Below are 17,811 nucleotides of genomic sequence, written 5' to 3'. Positions count from 1 at the left end.
ATAGCTCTCTGGGTACAGTTGTCTTGATTGTAGGACCTTCTTTTTCACCATTTTGAATATTTCAAGACAATATCTTCTGTCCTGAAATATATCTGTTGAGAAATCAGCTAACAGTCTTATGAAAGCTCCCTTGTAGATAACTGTCTCTCTCTTGCTGCTTTTAAAATTCTTTGTTTTTATCCTCTGTCATTTTAATTATGATGTGTCTTAGTGTGAATCTCTTTGGGTTTATTTTGTTTGGGATTGGCTGCATTTCCTAAACTTGTAAGTCTATTCCCTTCCCCAGATTCAAGAAGCTTTCTGTCATTATCTTTACAAATAGGTTCTCCATCCCTTGCTGTCTCTGTTCTCCTTCTGGTACCCCTATGGTACAGATGTTGTTATGCTTGATATTATCCCAAAGTTCCCTTAAACTTTCTCATTTTTAAAGTTCTTGTTTCTTTTTAAAAATATATTTTATTGATTATGCTATTAGAGTTGTCCCATTTTCCCGCCTTATTCCCCTCCACCTTGCATCCCCCCCACCTGCATTCCCCATCTTAGTTCATATCCATGGGTCATACATATAACTTCTTTGGCTACTCCATTTCCTATAGTACTTTTAACCTTCCCTTGTATTTTGTACCTATTATTTATGCTTCTTATTCCCTGTACCTTTTGCTCCATCCCCCCAACCCACTCCCCACTGATAGCCCTCCATGTGATCTCCACTTCTGAGATTCCATTAATATCTAGTTTTTTGCCTAATTTGTTTTTGGTTTTGGTTTCAGTAGTTGATAGTTGTGAGTTTCTTGTCGTTTTATGGTTTATAGATTTTCATCTTCTTTTCCTTAGATTAGTCTTTTTAACATTTCATATAAGGGCTTGGTGATGATGAACTTCTTTAACTTTACATTATCTTGAAAGCACTTTATCCACCCTTCCATTCTCAATGATACTTTTGCTGGATACAGTAATCTTGGATGTAGCTCCTTGCCTTTCATGACTTTGAATACTTCTTTCCAGGCCCTTCCTGCCTGTAAGGTTTCTTTTGAGAAATCAGCTGATAGTCCTATGGGAACCCCTTTGTAGGTAACACTTTCCTTTTCTCTTGCTGCTTTTAAGATGCTCCCTATTCTTTAATCTTGGGTAATATAATTATGATGTGCCTTGGTGTGTGCTTCCTTGGGTCCTAACTTCTTTGGGATGCTCTGAGCTTTCTGGACTTCCTAAAACTCTATTTCCTTTGCCAAATTAGAGGAGTTCTCCTTCATTTTATTTTTAAATAAGTTTTCAATGTCTTGCTCTTCCTCTTCTCCTTCTGGTACCCCTATAATTAGGATGTTGGAACATTTAAAGATGTTCCAGAGGTTCCTAAGCCTCTCCTCATATTTTTGAATTCTTGTTTCTTCATCCTATTCTGGTTCAATGTTTATTTCTTCCTTCTGGTCCAAACTGTTGACTTGAGTTCTGGTTTCCTTCTCTTCACAGTTGGTTCTCTGTACATTTTTCTTTATTTCACTTTTCATAGACTTTCCTCCATTTTGTGACCATACTCAGCCATTTCTGTGAGCATCCTGATTACCAGTGTTTTCAACTCTGTGTCTGATAGATAGGCTGGCTATCTCTTCATCACTTAGTTATATTTTTTCTGGAGCTTTTATCTGTTCTTTCATTTGGTCTTTTTTTTTTTTTTTTTTTTTTTTTTTTTTTTTTTTTGTCTCAGTGCACCTGTTATGTAGTAAAGGGCAGAGTCTTAGGTATTCACCAGGGTGGGGCAACCCACATCACTGTGCTGTGCCACTGTAGGTGACAGAAGGGTCCAAAAGGGAACAATGCCACTTGCTGGGATCTTGGCCAGCTGGCAGGTTTCATTCACTTCTACCACTTTCCACGAGCAAATTGGGCCCTTCTGGTACTGATTCCTGCATGGGTGGGTTTGTGTTCATTCTAGGACCTTGTGACTCTCTCCAACAAACTCTCCTGTGAGGCTAGGAGTTTTTCCCACTGCTGCAACCCCCACAGGTTTCTTCAGTCAGAGGTTTTGAGGCTTTATTTCCCTGCACTGGAACCCTGGGTTAAGCAGTCTCGCTCCCCAGTTGTTCCTCCCAGTTTATCCACACATGATGGGGGACTGCGTGATCTGCCAGCCACCACCTCACCCAGTACACAAGCTGCTGCCTTGCTGACACCAGTCCCCCAGTCACCACCTTGCTGGGAGTCCCCTCCACCCTGGCTGCCTTCGTCTGCCCTTTCTACTGGTCTGGATGAGGTTTTCTTCTTTAACTCCTTGGTTGTCAGGCTTCCATACAGCTCAATTTTTCTGGCAGTTTTGGTTGAATTTAATTTTTAAATTCATTGTTGTCCTTCTTTTGGTCATGTGAGGAGGGACTGTGTACGTAACCATGCTTCCATCTTGGCTGAAAGTCTAAAGTTCTTTTTTGTTTTTACTGCTCTGCTTATTCTCTAAACTATTGATTTGAGCCTCTGCTTCATCAAACTTGCTGTTAGTTTTTTCTAATGAATTCTTTTTTGTGGTCTATCTTTTTATGCTTACTATCTTTTTACTATTCTCACTGAGTTCATCCATTCTTTCCTTTACTTCTCTTAGCATCTGTGTAACCATTAATTTGAACTCTGCATCTGGTAGCTCAGTTGCCTCCATTTCATTTTGCTCTTGGGGGATTTCTCCTTTTCTTTCATTTGGGGCATGTTCTTTTGTCTCCCCATTTTGGCTGTCTCTCTGGATTTGTTTCTGTATGATAGATACATTTGTTGGGTGTCCCAAATTTGGTGTGGTGGCCTAATGTAGTAGGTGTCTTGCAGGACTCAGTGGTTCATTCTCTATGATAAGTTGAGCTAGATGCTCTGGGATTGTCCCTTGTGTCAGTTATGTGAGCCCTCCTATGTAGCTGAGTTTTGATTACTGCTGGCCCATACATAAGTGAGTTTAATCCTCCAACTGACTAACTATAAGGATTGCCCCCTACCACAATATACAAGCTGTTGTGAGGGGGATGACTCCCCAAAGTGGAATTAATCCTAGCAGGGTCTGCTGTCTGCTAGGATATCCTTTTGAGTATGCCAGTTTGGTCCTGCTCTGGTGTGGTCAAAGACTGCCACCAATTGTCTTGGTTCTGGAACCTCTTGGAAGGGATTCTGGTGCAGTCAATATCAGATGCTATCTGTAACCAAGCTTGGGATACCTGTCTGGAGCTATCAAGTGGTCTGTGCTTTGTGACTGCCTCTGCTAAGCCTAGGTACATGTGAGAAGTAACAAGCTGTGTACCAAGGTCAGCATCCAATAACTTCAAGTCTAGAGGCAGCTCAGCAAAATTCCCCAGTCACCCTGAGTTCCACCTATGCCTATTGATTGCTTTGCTACCTTCTGAGGCTACCTCAACTTCTTCAAGAGCCTTCATTAAAAAGTCTTTAGAGTGGGCCTAGTTGGCCACATCCCACAGTCTCCTTCATAAGGGTGAACCCAGCTGGGCAGATGCATCAGGAATCAAGAGGATGGGTCTAGTGGATTTCCTCTGTGGGGCAATGCTGGCTGGGTACTCAGAAAATGAAACATGTCCCCCAATCCTGAGCCACACAGTTCACTCTCTTTCCAAGTTTCTGACAATAGCTCCCCAAGAAAGAGCACACTGTTGGTCCAGATTGGGTACAGCCAGCAGAGTTTTCTACAGGACACAAGCTAACCTTCACCCATTTTTAATCAGATTTTCTTTGTTATTGAGTTTTATAAATTTTTATATATTGGGGGAATTAATACTTTATTAGTAATGTGATTTGTAAATACTTCCTCCCATTTGATAGACTGCCTTTCATTTTGTTGATAGTTTCCTTCATGTGCATATGCTTTTTAGCTTGGTGTAGTCTCACTTGTTAATTTTTGCTGTTACCTTTGCTTCTGGTGTCCAAGTAAAAAAATCATTTCCATACTTCCAGCCAAGATGGAGGCATAGGTAGAAATACTGTGCCTCCTCACACAACCAAAATAAGGACAAAGACAATTTAGAAACAAAAACAACCAGTACTGACAGAAAATTAAACTGTATGGAAGTCCAACAACCAAGAAGTTAAAGTATACACATGTATCCAGACCAGTAGGAGGGACAGAGTCTGGAAGCCAGGCAGAGAGAGGTCAACCAAAAAAAGTGGTGGCTGGCAGACCCAGGGAGGCTGTGGATTGCAGAATGGGACACAGTGCACAAAGCGGCTGGCATTCTGGCAGCCCCACATTCAAAGGCAGATAAACCAGGTGGAACTGGAGAGAGAGACAGACCATGCACCCAGGGCCCCAGCACAGGGAAATAAAGCCTCAAAACACCAATTGAAAACACCTGTGGGAGTTGAGGTGCTGGGAGAGACTCCCAGCCTCACAGGAGAGTTCATTGCAGAGATCCACAGGGCCCTAGAATGTACACAAGCCTACCCACATGGAAATCAGCACCAGCAGGGCCCAGTTTGCTTGAGGGAAGTGGTGGAAGGGGCTGAACTCCAGCAGAGGGTAGAGCAAGCACCATTGGTCCCTATTGGACCACTCCCCCACAAACAGCCTCACATGGCAGTGACATGGGTTGTCCCACCCTGGTGAATACCTAGGGCTACACCCCTCACTACATAACAGACATGTCAAGACAAAAAAAAAAAAAAGGCCCAAATGAAAGAACAGATGAAAGCCTCAGAAAAAAATACAACTAAGCGATGAAGATATCGCCAACCTATCAGATGCAAAGTTCAAAACACTGGTGATCAGGATGCTCACAGAATTGGTTGAATCTGGTCACAAATTAGATGAAAAAATGGAGGGTATGCTAAATGAAATAAAGGAAAGTGTACAGGGAACCAATAGTGATGGGAAGGAAACTGGGACTCAAATCAATGGAGTGAAACAGAAGGGAGAAAGAAACAACCAAACAGAAAAGAATGAAGAAATAAGAATTAAAAAAACAAACAAACAAAAAAACAAAAAAAAAAACAAGGAGAGGCTTAGGAACTTCCAGGACATCTTTAAATGTTCCAACATTCAAATTACAGGGGTACCAGAAGGAGAAGAGGAAGAGCAACAAGTGGAAACATTATTTGAACAAATAATAAAGGAGAACTTCCACAATCTGGTAAAGGAAATAGACTTCCAGGAAGTCCAGGAAGCTCAGAGAGTCCCAAAGAAGTTGGACCCAACAGGAACACACCAAGGCACATCATAATTGCATTAACTAAGGTAAAAATGAAAGAGAGAATCTTAGAAGCAGCAACAGGTAAGGAGACGGTTACCTACAAAGAAGTTCCCAAGAGACTGTCAGCTGATTTCTCAAAAGAGACCTTGCAGGCAAGAAGGGGCTGGAAAGAAGTATTCAATGTCATGAAAGGCAAGGACCTACATTCAAGATTGCTCTATCCAGCAAAGCTTTCATTTAGAATGAAAGGACAGTTGAAGTGCTTCTCAGATAAGGTCAAGAAAAGGAGTTCATCATCACCAAGCCCTTATTTTATGAAATGTTAAAGGGGCTTGTCTAAGAAAAAGAAGATAAAAAACATGTATAGTAAAATAACAGCAAACTCACAATTATTAACACCCACACCTAAAACAAAAACAAAAAAAGAACTAAGCAACCAACTAGAAGAGGAGCAGAAGCACAGAAATGGAGATCACATGGAGGGTTAGCAACAGGGCAGTGGGAGGAGGAGAGAGGGGGAAAATGTACAGAGAATAAGTAGCATAGAAGGTAGAGAATAGACAGGGGAGGGCAAGGCTAGTATGGGAAATGTAGAAGCTAAAGAACCTATAAATATGACATATGGACATGAACTAAAGGGGGGAATGTGGGTGGGAGGGGGTGTGCAGGGTGGAGGGCAGTGGAGGGGGAAAATGGAACAACTGTAATAGCATAATCAATAAAATATATTTTTAAAAAATCATTTCCAACACCAAGGTCAAGGAGTGTATTACCTATGTTTTCTTCTAGAATTTTTATGGTTTCAAGCCTTGCATTAAAGTTTTTGATCCACTTTGGGTTAATTATTGTGCATAGTGTCAGATAGTGGTTCAGTTTATTTCTTTCTTTTTTCTTTTTTTTTTTTCATGTATCTCTGCAGCTCCAACATTATTGATTGAAGTGACTGTCCTTTTTTTCATGATATATTTTTCATTCTTTTGCATCAGTTAATTGGTCATGTATGTGTGGGGTCTCTATTCTGTGACACTAATCTATGTGTCTATTTTCATGCCCATACCACACTGTTTTTGACTATTATAGATTTGTAACAGACTATGCAATCAGGAAGTGTGATGCTTCCAGCTTTGTTCTTATTCCTCAAATTTGAACTGGCTCTTTGGCATCTTTTGTGGTTCCATAAATGTATTAGGACTGTTTGTTCTATTTCTGTGAAAAATGTCATTAGAATTTTGATAGGGATTTCATTGAATCTGTATTTTGGAGGTGTAGTATGGATATTTTAACAATATTAATTCTTTCAATCCATGAGTGTGAAATAAGTTTGTTTATTTGTGTCTCCTTCAATTTCTTTTATTATTGTTTTATAGTTTTCAGTGTACAGTTCTTTCAGCTCCTTTGTTAGATTTTTTTCTAGGTATTTTATTCTTTTTTAAATAATTGTAAATGAGATTTTTTTCTAAATAATCTATCACAGTTTGTTATTAGTGTATAGAAACACAATATATTTTTGCATATTGATTTAATACCCTGCAACTTTACTGAATTTATAAATCCTAACAGTTTTTTAGTAGACAGTCCTTTTAGCTAAGCTCTCATCATTTTTTCCTGCAAGTGTCTACTTACACATATATCATATAGTATTGCCATTGTCTGTAAAAGTACAAAACCTTCAGATAATGAAATCCTTTTTCTATGTCTCCTTCACCAGGGGCCTGAGGCAAGGCTGGAAAGGATTCTAATCAAGTAGGTAAATGCTGGAGTGTGGGTCTAGCGCTGGATCTTGATCAAAGGAGTAGTTTTCAAGTCAGTAGGCATTCCTGTGATGAATCAAACAGCTACCATAGTGAATCATTTATACACATGAAGTACTAATTATTAAGCATTTTGTATGTCAACACTGACATTGGCTACCCAACCCAGCCTGAAGTAGGGAAAGCTGTGTGCTTGAGCTAGACAAAGTTTCAAAACATAAGTCAAAGCTTTAGAAATAGGAAAAGATGAAGCCAGAAGCCAGATAGAAATAAGAATAGAAACAGAACAAAAGTGAGGGGAAGAAATAAAGTATTGAAATGTAAGTAGGGGGAACATGGTGTGGGAAAGAATGTGGGTTCTGCATTCCCATTCTCAATCTTAAACATTCCTCTCACTTGCTTTTGTCAACCTCTCTGGTTCCCATTTTCCAAATTGGTGATATGGCAATTTAAAAACCTATTTGTTATGAATTGCTAAAATAACTGGGGAAGCAAATATTTGTCTTCTGTAATAAGGCAATAAAGAAATGTTAGGATATGTTCACATATGGCCCTAGAACAGTTCAAAGAACATAGCAACTGGCTACTAATCAAGAAAAACTCACTATTAATCATTGCACTGTAGTATCTCTGTATCTTGTGCATACTTCAAATATGCCTCTCAGGGTACATTATCATTAATTGCTTTCATTATTTCTTTCCCATAAGGCTAAGGGTTATTTGTGAGGAGAAACTTTATTCCAATGCATTCTTCTCTTAAAGGAAGCATGCCATAAGGATTGGTGAATAATTGGACTGACTTTATTGAATGTTCTTTGGGTGAGATCAGGATAAAATGACTTGAATAAAGTTGCAGAGGCAGAAAAATATATACAGATACAAAAGTCAAAATTATAATAAATTTTCCATGCCTAGAATCCCTTAAGCTGAATCTTAACAGATGAATAAAAATTAGCCAGGTAAACAAGCCGTGAAAAAGAATTTCTGGCAGAAGGAATGGAATGGTAGTATGAATATATGAACAAATGCAAGCAGATATTTTGCATGCATTTGAGGACATAAAAGTGGCAGCATTTGTGTTCAAGAATGAGGCCATTAATCTTTCTAAGGACTTCAGACTTCATGAGAGAAAGACCAATGTGGAACATGGATCAAAGAAAACCTAATAGAAGAAAAGAGACTAGTTTGGAGGCTTTTGAAGTAATCTTCTTGTGAGATAATGAGAACCTGAACAAAGGCCAAAGAGTGGCAATAAAAGTAGAGCTGACTGGAAAGTTCTCTGTGGTGATTTGCTAAAGCATTGCTCTGTTTATAAGCACTGAGCTTTGCCAATGACAGTGAAATAAAGATTTTGTTCTATGTTTTATTCTGGATGTTTTGTAGTTTTAGACTTTACATTTAGGTTTATTATAAATTCTGACTTAATTTTTGTGTCTGATAATTGGTTTTTAACTATACCACAGAAAATGGTAGTTTGTATTCATAGTTTTCATAATTTTGCCTAAAAACAAAGAAAGGGAGTTTCTTTTCTCCAGACTTTTTGCAAGCAAATCAAAAGTGGAAAAGATGACATTGTGTTGTATCCCAGATAACCTGCAGATATACTTAAACGAATTCTAAAAAAGGAGATGAATGGGCTTCCTGAACATTTTCTTATTTATCTGGAGTAAATGATCAATTAGTCTAGCTGTGGCATTATAGCTTGGTTTTTATGATTCCTATAAAATATCCTAATATAATACTGAGCTCAAGATGACTTTAGTTTCCGTTTTTTAAATATACAACTTAAGAATTATACTCTGGTGACAAGTTTTACATTTGTATGCCCCTCCCATACTATTCCCTGATAAATTATATGGAATTAAATTAAAAGCCTAACATTCTCCACAAAAATCTAATGTGCTTTATTCCTCTGACGCTGGTGATACATTAAGAGGGCTGTTGGATGGTTTCATAACCAAAATGGTTTGTATTTGGAGAAACAATTACCACCACTTAACTATATAGCAAAGCAGATGGCATGATAGGATAGTTTTTATGGTCAATAATAAATCTGAGGTGTTTTTTTTGTTCTGTTTTGTTTTGTTTACAAGTGTCTCTGAATAGATGAGAAGATATATGAATCTCAGGCTAAACCACTGTTTTGTATTTGGGCCAATATTTAGAGCTAAGGACTCATATCTAAAACATCTGGGTGAATTTATTGGGCTGGTCATTGTAAATGCTTTTAATTAGCATTACCATCAACAGAGCCAGACTAAATGGCAGGGCAGGAGGTAGCTAGGCTTCCAGTCCAAAAGGAACAGAAAAACCCTGGGAATAAAAAGAAGAGGGGAAAAGCTTATTTTGTAGAGTTCTCATAGAGAAAATTGTACATGATTAGAAGAACTTGGAAGGACACTTAAACAGTGCACTGTAGCTAAATCTCCCAGAGAAGGGAGGATGGAGTTTCAGTGACAACATAAGTCTGTAAACTAAACTCTAAGGTAGATAGAGAGACAGTTCATCTTTTTTCCTAGGAGCTGTATGTACATAAGATCTTCAGTCATCCTTGACACTCCCCTCTAGCACCTCAGCCTATCCCCTAAATGGCTGTCATATACCCAGTGTTGAAATATAATAGTAAGCCCCTAGCCCCAATTATTAGCCTATGTGGAAAGTCCACCTATTGCCAGCTTTGTCCTGACTTCACAGTAGGAGATGATGTTCCTGACACCTTAATTCAGATACTTCAAAAGAAGTTTAGTAAAAACAGAGACTATGCCATTTGAATTACTGTTCAAGTTAAGTTTGTCCCTTGAGCTGCATCCTTTAGTCATTAGAAATATTGCCTGAAATAAAAAAAAATAAACTTGATTGGTTGGTTGATTTGGAAGCTGTGTTGCAGTTGAGAGAAGGATGGGGAGTCTATTTCTAGTCATCTAAATCTAATTATCTTTAAGAGGTTGGTGTACATGCCATTCTGAGTTGAAGTTAGCACTCATGATCTAAGAGATCAATTGGAAAGAAAGAGGGACTCTTCATATCCTCCTTTAAATTATTACTGAAAATAAATGGAATCATATACCATGCTCATGGACTGGAAGAATTAACATTATCATAATGTCCATACTGCCCAAAGCAATTTATACATTCAATGCAATCTTTATTAAAATACCGGTGACATATTTCACAGATATAGAACAAACATTTCAAAATTCATATAGAACCATAAACAACCCTGAATAGCTGCAGCAATTATGAGGAAAAGAACAAAGGAAGAGGGATCACAATATCTATTATCAAACTATATTAAAGGCCAAGATAATCAAAACAGGCTGGTAATGATATAAGAACAGGCACATAGACCAATGAAACAGAATAGAAGGCCCAGAAATAAACTCAAGTTTCTATGGTCAATTAGTATTCAACAAAGGAGAAAGAAGCATAAAATGGAGTAAAAATGGCCTCTTCACAAATGGTGTTGGGACATCTGGACAGCTACATGCAGAAAAATGAAGCTCAACCATGAACTTACACCATATACAACAATAAACACAAAATGGATAAAATATTTCAATATAAGTCATGGCATCATAAGTCCTAGAGGAGAACACAGATGAAATGAGACTTCATTGAATAAAAGCTTCTGCACAGCCAAAGAAAACATCAACAAATAAAATGGGAATCAACCATATGGGAAAATATATTTGCAAATGATACCTCAGATAAGAGTTTGATCTCCAAAATATATAAAAAACTCACACTACACCACTCCAGGAAGACAAAAAAAAATTTTTTAAATGGGCAAAAGACCTGAACAGACACTTCTCCAAGGAGGATATACAGAGGGCCCAGACACATATGAAAAGATGCTCAGCATCACTAGCCATCAGAGAGTTACAAATTAAAACCAAAATGAGATACCACTTCACATCATTGAGAATAGCCATCATAAACAAATCAATAAGCAACTAGTGTTGGAGAGGATGTGAAGAAAAGGGAACCCTAGTGCACTGTTGGTGGGAATGCAGACTGGTGCAGCCACTGTGGAAAACAGGATGGAATTTCCTCAAAAAAACTAAAAATGGAACTGCCTTTTCACCCGGCAATTTCATTGCTGGGATTATATTCTAAGAACTCTGAAACACCAATCCATAAGAACCTATGCACCCTAATGATCATAAAAGCACAATTTACAATAGTCAAGTGTTGGAAGCAACCCAAGTGCCCATCAGGAAATGAATGGATCAAAAAACTATTTACACAATGGAATACTATGCAGCAGAAAGAAAGAAGGAGCTCCTACCTTTTGCAACAACAGGGATGAAACTGGAGAGCATCATGCTATATGAAATAAGCTAGACAGTGAAAGACAAATGCCATATGATCTCACCATTGCTGGAACCCAATCAACAAAACAAACAAACAAGCAAAATGTAATCAGAGACAGTGAAACTAAGAACAATCTGACAGTAACCAGAGGAGAGGTGGGAAAGGATAATGGGGAGAAAAGGAGTCAGGGTTTTCAGGGACAACTATAGAGGACAACGGACAAAACCAAAGGGTGGATGGAATCAGGGGAGGGAGGTGGTGATGGCTGGGGTTGGGGGGTGGAGGGGGATAAATGCAGACAACTGTACTTGACAACAATAAAATAAATTTTTTAAAAGAGAAACAAGTTGGTGAGGTTGTGTAGAAAAGGAAACCCTAGTGCATTGTTGGTGGAAATGAAGGCTGGTGCAGCCACTGTGAAAAAAGTATGGAATTTCCTCAGAAAACTAAGTATGGATACACCTTTTGACCTGTCAATTCCGCTGTTGGGATTACAACCTAAGAAGGCTGAAATACCAATTCAAAAGAACCTCTACACCCCAATGTTAATAGCTGCATTATTAACAATAGCCAAGTGTTGGAAGCAACCTAAGTACCCATCAGTAAATGAGTGGACCAAAAAACTGTGGTACATTTACACAATGGAATTCTATACAGCAGAAAGAAGGAGCTCCTATCCTTCCTGATAGTGTGGATGGATCTGGAGAGCATTATGCTAAGTTAAATACAAAAAGCACATAATCTCACCTATAAGTGGAACCTAATCAATAAAACAAATAAGCAAGCAAAATATAACCAGAGACATTGAAAAAAAGAACAAACTGTCAGTAACCAGGGGTGAGGGAGGAGGGGATAACATGGCAAAGAAGGGAAGGACTTGTCAAAGAACATGTATGAAGGACACATGACAAAGTGAAAGGATGGTAGGATCGAAGGTAAGGACAGGGGATTGGTGGGGAATGGGCAGTGGTTGGGGAATAGTGGAGACGACTGTACTTAAACAAACAATAAAGATAAATAAATTATTATTGAAGAATTTCTCATCTCCCCAAGCTCTAATAATTGACATTACCCTATCTTATAGAATAGGCAATGATGCACAGAGATGTGGAGAAGAGCTATCTCTGGATGATATCTCCTGAGGGTCCCTGATGAATCTTTGCCCTACTCACCAGAGACCCCCAACAAGCTACTGAGGGAGAAAAGAGCTGACCTATTTTTCCTTGTCATCCTATCCAAGCAACACCTAAAGAAAAATGCCTCCATGAGAGGTAATAAATATCAGAGAGGAGAGCCAAGAGGGATGGGGAATTGAGGATACATAGGTCTGCTTCTGGCAGGTTTGCTGAAACATTATAGTATGGACTTCAGGACTTGTAGTTTATGTTAGCTTCAAATCTCCATTATACAGTATTTTCTTATTATGGTAGAAAATTTTAAATGTTTCCCTTGATTTTAGGTTCACTGACTTTCCTGGAAGAACTTATAGAAATATACATGACAATTTTAGAAATGACATTGACCCAAACCATTTGGGAAGAGTGTAATTTTCCTAGTAGTAAAAGTCAGCTTGTATTTATTGTTTTGTATTTATTTTAATTCTGTGAGGAAATGTAAACCATGTACTCATATTGTATTTAAATGAATCATTCCCAATGACAGGAATATAAAAGCATTGCCAACCACTGTGCATCTAAATCCCTGTAGGCTGCGAAGAGCAGCTACTAAAGGCCATGGGTGTGGACTTCAGCAAAATGCCCTGTCTCTGAGGTTCCTTTTTCCCCAGTTATAAAGCGGGAACATTTCCTACTGCTACCCTCTATCAACTCCCTACACACATACACACATTCCAGAATATAAATAAAATGTGAAGTAATTGAGAATGGAATATACTAAACACATATAAAGGGGCATTAGTGAACCAACCTCCCACCCTGCAAATCTCAACCAGGTGATAACTGAGCACCTATTATTAAGTAGCATATTATTATTAAGTAACATTGTCCTGGACTGGAGCCAGGGTACCCAATACTCTTTCACTATAGTACCATTAAATGAATGAAAATAAAAATGTAATTTCCCAACTACAATCAGCCCTTCATTACAAACAGCTCTGGGATAATTAGCCTCCCCCTCAGAATTATTTTCTCTATTTTACATCATCCCTACCTCACGGGTTGGCTATAACTTACCATCCAGGAAGTACAGAATTCTTACTAGTATGCCCTACCTCCATGAGAAATCTCTGCATTTCCAAGTTTCTTTGCTTGTCAAAGCAGGTATTAATATAATTCCATCTTTTTCAGCCAGTTCTCCTAGTGCCAATTATTAAAGGATAGCCTACTGCTTCTAAACACACACACTAACAGGCATAAATCTGTAATCAGTTTTAGAAGTGACTACAAAAAAGATATTTAATTTGTTGCAGTAGCAATGAGACAGAATATGGAGAGGTCTGGGAGGAAGGCATCTGGCCCACTGCTCAACGAGCCTCTCAAGAGCCACCACCACCATAATGAGGTCCACACATTCCAAGAGCTGGACCTCAGTGACTGAGGGATGCAAAGTGAATTTTGTCAGTTTTCTGCAGGGTACCAAACTCAGGGAAAACCCCCATTATTAACCAAACTCACACACACCAAAAAAAAGGTTTTAAAAGCCAGAATTTCTGCTCATTATTTCTATTTTTTAATTTATTTTTTTCATTTAACTATTGTTCAAGTACAATTTTCTATCTTTTACTCCCATCCCAGCCAACGCCCCAGCCCTCCCACCTCCCTCCCATTTCCACCCCCCCTCCCAGTTTTTGTCCATGTGTCCTTTGTACTTGTTCCTGTAAACCCTTCCCCTTTTCACCTGAAATTCCCTCAGTGTAAAAGGAAACACCCAAAGTAGACCCACATGTTTCCAACAACCATGATAACATTTTATCCTCCTCAAGAAAATACTCTCTGAAAGGATGTCACTGCAGTGCCTCTAGGAAGTGTGTCCTCTAAGAGCAGCATCAGTGGCCTTGGGATGCTTACTGGGCTCTCTGGGCAGATAGCCCAGGATCTCTAACTTAAACTCTCCCAGTGATCCTTATGCCTGCTGGTTCAAAGTCGTGGACCTTGAACAAGATGTTGTAGAGAGAATCCATTCACCTAAAAAATATTAATGAGCCAGGAAGCTTCTTTTCATAAAGGAACTCATGAACTTACTCAGAGACAGATTGTGTAGTGATTTTAGTGCAACAGAGGGCAGTATGCTAGGGCTATACAAGAAAAACCAGGCTGCACTGACAGAAAGTTAAAAAAGAAATTTTGTGGGGTTGGGACATAACATTTAAAAAAATTTTAATGGAAGAATATGAATTAGCCAGATAGATAAGACAAGGAAGATGTTTATTATAAAGAAAAATTGGTAGCAACTTAAATACCCACAGCAGAGAACTGGTTAAGTCATTCAAACTGAATTAAAAAAAAAAAGCTATGAACTCTCCCTGACTTTAAACAAAATCTGAAGCACAAGCCCAATATATAATATAGCAGCTAAAAACAAAGTCTCACTGCCTATATATACTCCAAGTGTGTATCCTAAGCCAATTTCTCACAGATGCCTTTGCAGGGACTTCAAACAAACTGAGGTTAGGTGGTAGTATGAAAATACTGGTGAAAACATGGAGTGCTACAGAAGACTTTGCCTCCTACACTATTAAAGGGAAAAAAGCAACCTGGTCAGCCCTTTTCTAAAGTTATCTTCACCAGGAGGCACACATCCTTAAACTCAATGGGTGACCCCAGGGTAGGTGTTGATTTCATAGGGAGACAAACAGTCTGGATGGTCCCAACGAGCCAGGTCTTTATGGGAAGCAAAGAAAGCAGGCCAGGCTTAGGGACAGTGCCACAGCCAGCTCTCGCTTTGCTGCCACTTTCCATCATGGAACTGGGAGCAGTCTAATAATTCTGTTTTTAATGGCGGACTTCCAGATTGTTTTGCAGTGTTATGTGTCAAAGTAGGAAAAAAGGACATGATTTATTTAACAATTTCTTGGCTTGATTTTTAACTTTTCAACAATGAGACATATGGTACAGGGGCATCTATTTGTAGTCTTGTTGCAAGTCCTGCAAATATTAAAAGTGACTTGTTTTCTTTTTCTTTTAATTTTTTTCTGTTAATTTAAAAATAGGACTTAATGTTACAATTTCACATGAAACTGAAAAATCTTCCCATCTCAGCTAGAGCATTTGGTCTTTTTATATTTTTTTTATTGTTGCTCAAGTACACTTGTTTGCCTTTTCCCCCCACCACTCACTCCCCACCCCAGCCATCCCCACCTACCTCCCATGACTTGTTTTTCTTAAACCTATGATACCACTTTGTGTTTTCATTTGGTTTATGTTTGTTGAATATTTGTTAAACTTTTATTTTAAACTTTCTATTATTACATTTTAAAACATATGTCTTTTATGTGTCTCTGGATCCTCTGTATGTCTTCCTTGGAGAAGTGTCTGTTCAAGTCCTTTGCCCATTTTTAATTGGGTTGCTTGTCTTCTTAGAGTGAAGTTGTGTAAGTTCTTTATATGTTTTGGAGATTAAACCCTTGTCTGAGGTATCATTGGCAAATATGTTTTCCTAAACAGTTGGTTCTTTTTTATTTTAACACTGTTTTCTTTAGCCATTCAGAAGCTTTTTGTTTTGATGAGATCCCATCTGTTTATTTCTTTCCTTTATGTCCCTTGCTCTAGGGGACATGACAGTAAAAGAGTTTCTGGGTGAAATATGTGATTTTTCTGCCTATGTTCTCCTCTAGGACTTTAATGGTGTCACAGTTTATATTCAAGTCTTTTATCCACCTTGAATTTATTTTTGTGTATGGAGTAAGTTGGTGCTCGAGTATCATCTTTTTACACATAGCTGTCAAGTTCTTCCAACACCATTTGTTGAAGAGGCTATTTTTACTCCATTTTATGTTGTTGCCCCCATTGTCAAATATTAATTGACTGTAGAGACTTGGGCTTATTTCTGGGCTCTCTGTTCTGTTCCATTGGTCCATGTGCCTATTTTTATGCCAGTGAGAAGCCACTTCACACTGGTCAGAATGGCCATCATAAACAAAGCAACAAACAACAAGTGTTGGAGAGGTTGTGGAGAAAACAGGACCCTAGTGTACTGTTGGTGGGACTGCAAACTGGTACAACTACTATGGAAAACAGTACGGAATTTTCTCAGAAAACTAAAAATGGATCTGCCTTTTGACCCAGCAATTCCACTGCTGGGGCTACTATATCCTTAGAACCCTAAACCACCAATACAAAAGAACCTATGCATCCCAATGTTCATAGCAGCACAATTTACAATAGCTAAGTGCTGGAAGCAATCTAGGTGCCCATCAGTAAATCAATGGATCAAAAAACTATGGTACATTTACACAGTGGAATCCTATGCAACCAAAAGAAAGAAGGATCTCCTACCCTTTGCAACAGCTTGGATGGAGCTGGAAAGCATTATGCTAAGCAAAACAAGCCAGGCAGTGAAAGACAAATACCACATGATCTCACCTTTAACAGGAACCTAAACAACAAAACAAAGAAACAAGCAAAATATAACCAAAGACACTGAAATAAAGCACAGATTGACAGTGACCAGAGGGGAGAGAAGACGGAATTTCAGGGGAGAGTGGGGTAGGGTTTACAGGAACAAATTTAAAGGACACATGGACAAAAACGAGGGGTGGGTGGTAATGGAGGGAAATAGGGAGGGGTTGGGTGGGTGGGCTGGAATGGGAGTAAAGGACAGAAAAAAGTACCTGAACAATGAATAAAATAAAATTTAAAAAATAAAACATATGTCTTTTAGACGCAGCAAATAATTCAATTGTGTCTTTAACCTAATCTAGGAATTTTTATTTTGGTTGGGGAATTTGTGTGTTAGTTTTACTCTCATGGCCAATGATTGTCTTTATTTGTTATCTGGTTTTATACTTTCTGTTTCTTATGATTACTTGCTTTCCCCTCTTCTTTTCTTTGTTTTGCTCCCCAAAGGTTTGAAAGGTATACATCCTGTTTCAATTATATTTGATTTTACCTTTCAATATTTTTAAGTTATTTATCTATCAAAATAGAAAAAAGATGCCTAAAACTAGTATGATGTTATATGTCAATTATATATTATTAAAATTGTTTAAAAAATGATAAGGTATTTTCAATGCCACATTGCTAGGGACAAAAAAACTTACTCCAGTTTTATTTCCTTCACCTCTCATCTTTTGCTAATATAAATGAGCTTTTCAAACCAGATTATTGTTATTAATTTTTTTTATTTTTCACAGTTCTTTTCAGAAATTATTTTTGATATTAGGATTAGATTCTATAATAATATATGTTTTTACCAAACTGCCATCCTTGAGATCTTAACTTGATTAAACTTTCGGTAAATGAATGAAATAAAATGAATGAAATCAAATAAAATTACATGAATTTTCATTGAAATTTTATTTTTTATATAAAAACATCCTCTTTAATCAAGGCTTTTAACATGAAACAGATTTCTTGAATAAAATGGAAAGCTTCCAATACATTGAAACATAAATCACCACACAT

This window comes from Phyllostomus discolor, chromosome 10 (assembly GCF_004126475.2).
Source record: "Phyllostomus discolor isolate MPI-MPIP mPhyDis1 chromosome 10, mPhyDis1.pri.v3, whole genome shotgun sequence".
NCBI lineage: Eukaryota > Metazoa > Chordata > Mammalia > Chiroptera > Phyllostomidae > Phyllostomus > Phyllostomus discolor.
The sequence above is the reverse complement of the archived record's forward strand: the minus strand, read 5'-3'. Positions refer to the sequence as shown.